Genomic DNA, 4,045 nt, shown 5'->3' on the forward strand with positions numbered 1-4,045 from the left:
TGCAACATAGTTAATCCAGGAGCATTAGTTTTATTTTGTTTGGTCCTGAAGTACCTACTTAACATCATCCTGAAGTATGTTGTTAATGTGTATGAACAACGGTAATATGTCTGAAGGGGAGTGTTATGAAACTCATAGTTTAATGGCGGGCATTATTATCCATTATACCCAATTAGAAGAATTAAACATGATACTTATTATATGTGTCAGTTTCAAGATGTATTCTACTATATATATACTAGGTTATAACCCGTGTACTACACGAGGCTGGGTATTAAACATTTTAAAATTAAAATAATTTATAATACATAAACACCCATTATATTTAGCATTTCATTTACAATACATATCAATTTCACTTGAGTAGACACGTAGATATTTTAATCAAATTTCACTTTTGTAGATATGCAAGTTTTATATACTTTCAAACACTCGTTCAATACTTGAAAGTAATAATCAATTATTTCATGATGCAAATACAATATACCATGAAATTTGAAATCTAATGGTTAAAAATGGATGAATAAAATGTTTTTCTCCTCTATACTCTCTCTCGTTTATAATACATTTCTTTAAATTCCATTTTTTCTGCTTTTGGTGCTGGACAACAACCAACCACGCCTATCACAAATTTACATGCTCCCAATTAGTACATCTTATAGTCAAAACAAAAATGAAATAACCTCTTTATAGTAAACTAAGAAATTTCGAGAAACATATAGAACAATCACCATACTCTCCTTGGTTAAACAATGCTCTACAAGGTTGGGCTTGTTTTGTTGAGATCATGAGATCAGCATATTGTTGTGGTCAGTAAGTTCACATTTGCAGTTTATGTTGAACTAACCAAGTAGATCTGCCGGTTTAATTGTTATATGTGAATCTGTTAGAACAAAAGCGGGGATAGCTCAGTTGGGAGAGCGTCAGACTGAAGATCTGAAGGTCACTTGTTCGATCCACGTTCACCGCAAGCTTTTTTTTGTTTGGGCATCTCACAACTGTAACGCACTTCGTTGAATACTCGGTCTATTATGATTTTGTTTTTTTAATCCAACCTCTTACCACACCGTATACGATTATAATATATCTATTAATTTTCTCAAACAAAGTTTCACTTTACGTCCAGGCACGTAAACAAGTTGAGGCTCTCATTAATTATTCGAGATCCACTCACAAACACTGAACCAAACAAAGTTTGAGTAATGACATGTCATGTTTATAGGTATATTACTCCTTATTCCTTAAGTATAGAAGTATACTCAATAACATAATTAAATAAAAAAATAAAATAAAGGACAATGAGGTATCGAAGAAAAGTGCGAGAATAGCTTTAGATTTGCTGAAATCAGTGGATAAATGAAAAAAAAAACAAAGAACTGTGATTCACCAAAGAAATCATGCAAGTAAATTTGTGAGTTTCCATTTTATTGTTTCAAGTTACTTAATCAAAACGACGTAATTTTGAAAGATTTTGCAAACTTAAGCACGTTACAGCCCCGTATGCACTTTCTGGTAATATATTAGAGTTAAGTTTGTAATATGTCCATTCTAATTAGTTCAGCACCATGTCTAGTTTTTTGTTCAAATCAATGGTCCCCTGTAACATATTATAGTTTATGTAGTACAGTTAAAAAAAACTGTAGATAAATTCATCTTGACTATTAATAAAAGTATATCAATAATAAAGTAGAAGATAAAATAGAGATGAAATAGAGATATTAGAAATATTTTAAAGTAATGTGATTGGTGCAAGTGAAATTGGTGATTTGTCACCAAACCACAAAACAATATGAACCACAAAACTCAAAAATCACAATGCCTATATATACTCCATTTGCTCACCTTTTCTTTTCAATCTCTTTCAAGCTTTCATTAATTAATGGCATCCATGGCTAACTCCACCACTGTTATCAGGGCCACCCCTTTCTTGGGTCAGACCAGAGCCTCCAATGTCAACGCCCTTAGAGATTCTGTCTCCATGGTCAATGGCAAGTACACCATGGTATTCCATCTTTCCATTCTTATGTTTAACTACATAAATAATTTTAAGTAGATGTCAAAAAGACAAACGCTTATTACTTATTATTTTAATTTTAAATATGATACGTAAGACAGTTATGTAGTCTTTTAACTGTCCTCCTTTCTCTCTGTCTCTCTTCTTACATCTAATCTTTATGCAACTACTTATTATAGCTCTCACATTTCTTTATTTAAATTTGGTATGTAGTGAACATGTATCAAAATGATATGTTGTGAAATTGAATAGGGAAATGACTTGTGGTATGGACCGGACCGAGTGAAGTACTTGGGACCATTTTCGGCCCAAACACCGTCATACTTGACAGGTGAATTCCCGAGTGACTATGGATGGGACACAGCTGGTTTATCTGCTGATCCCGAGGCTTTTGCCAAGAACCGGGCTCTTGAGGTAATTCAACCTTTCAAATTTGGTCATTGGACTATCGGGTGGGTTGGATAACATAAATGACTCATGTCAAAGCAAACACATATTTTTTGTTATGGTGTCATGAGCTACTATAATCTTGAAAGCCGGTGTTGCTTGATTATTAGTGTATAACCGCCTAATGCTAAAATGTATAGGTGATCCACGGGAAATGGGCAATGTTAGGAGCGTTCGGGTGCATCACTCCCGAAGTCCTAGAAAAATGGGTGAAAGTCGATTTCAAGGAGCCCGTTTGGTTCAAAGCCGGAGCCCAGATCTTCTCAGAAGGCGGGCTAGACTATTTAGGCAACCCAAACCTTGTCCACGCCCAAAGCATATTAGCCGTACTCGGTTTCCAAGTGGTCCTAATGGGCCTTGTCGAAGGTTTCCGTATTAACGGGCTTGAGGGTGTGGGCTTGAGGGTGTTGGTGATGGTAACAACCTCTACCCGGGTGGTCAGTACTTTGACCCATTGGGCCTTGCGGATGACCCGGCTACTTTTGCTGAGTTGAAGGTGAAGGAAATAAAGAATGGAAGACTGGCTATGTTTTCAATGTTTGGGTTCTTTGTGCAAGCAATTGTAACAGGTAAAGGCCCATTGGAAAACCTTTTGGACCATTTAGATAATCCTGTGCCTAATAATGCTTGGGTCTATGCGACCAAATTTGTGCCTGGTTCATAAATTTTTGGCATTTAAAGTCCTTGTAAACTACAGGTTGAAGTAAAGTGAATGAAATATTATTGTTTTATATAGATTGATTTGGTTTTCTTGATCATCTTGTTTGTTGAAGACAAATCATTTCATATAACTAGTAACAAAGTAAATACTTACAACTAAGCTAACTGGATTTCTTGTTCCTGTTGTTCGCTAAGAAGATGAAAGTGCCCATTATTGTTTATGTTAGTTCGTTAATAGTTTTATTCATTGTTCACGAACATAGACAAACGAATATAAATGAACCTAAACGGTTGAACATAATTGACCAAACACCATTATATATATATTAAAAAAACATATGTTAATTATCTCGTGTAATTTACTATTCATGAAATAAACCAATGCATAGCATCTCAATTTTCTAAGTAGTTACAACTAAATTCATTTTCAACTTTAATTTTAATGCTATTTTATGTCTCTCTATATACATATTAATTTTAACTCATTTTTATGTTTGATTTGTATTATTTCATTCTATAATTAGTATTTGACATATTTTATTTTTAAATTATTATGTTTCTTAAATGTCAAATAACCATTGCGATGCACTTATTTATATTTATATTTCAGTACAAATTTGTGGGATACCGATCATGGTCAATATAATATATTTTGTCTTTTTTTACAAGTAATGTTACTCTAAATTTCTAATGCAAACACGAGTCAATGTTTCTACGTACAATTTGATATAAATTTTATTTAATACTAAGGTCACCCAATGAGACACATGGGTCAAATATAATGTATATATTTTTTCTTCACAACAACTTAAGTTTGCATATATACATATTTATTTCTATATAATGTTTCCATATAAATTTATTAGAAACAGACCAATCATAATGTACGTACAAACTTTAATAACATTATGTTTCATCAACGTC

The 4,045-nt window shown here is 33.1% G+C and overlaps 1 non-coding gene and 1 pseudogene across 2 annotated transcripts; both read left to right on the forward strand.

Annotated features, from left to right (window-relative positions):
• The first annotated feature begins 897 nt into the window (after window positions 1–897).
• Window positions 898–970, forward strand: TRNAF-GAA (transfer RNA phenylalanine (anticodon GAA)). Its single transcript has one exon. It is a non-coding gene; the product is annotated as a tRNA-Phe (tRNA).
• Window positions 971–1,835: 865 nt separating this feature from the next.
• LOC143558239 (chlorophyll a-b binding protein 13, chloroplastic-like) lies at window positions 1,836–3,194 on the forward strand (annotated as a pseudogene). Its single transcript, XR_013139706.1, has 3 exons — window positions 1,836–2,002; window positions 2,267–2,428; window positions 2,602–3,194. The product of XR_013139706.1 is annotated as a chlorophyll a-b binding protein 13, chloroplastic-like (transcript).
• Window positions 3,195–4,045: the final 851 nt, after the last annotated feature.

The sequence above is a fragment of the Bidens hawaiensis genome, unplaced genomic scaffold (genome assembly GCF_021521415.1).
Source record: "Bidens hawaiensis isolate Kalapana, Puna unplaced genomic scaffold, B.hawaiensis_p1.1 tig00019368_1, whole genome shotgun sequence".
NCBI classification, from domain to species: domain Eukaryota; kingdom Viridiplantae; phylum Streptophyta; class Magnoliopsida; order Asterales; family Asteraceae; genus Bidens; species Bidens hawaiensis.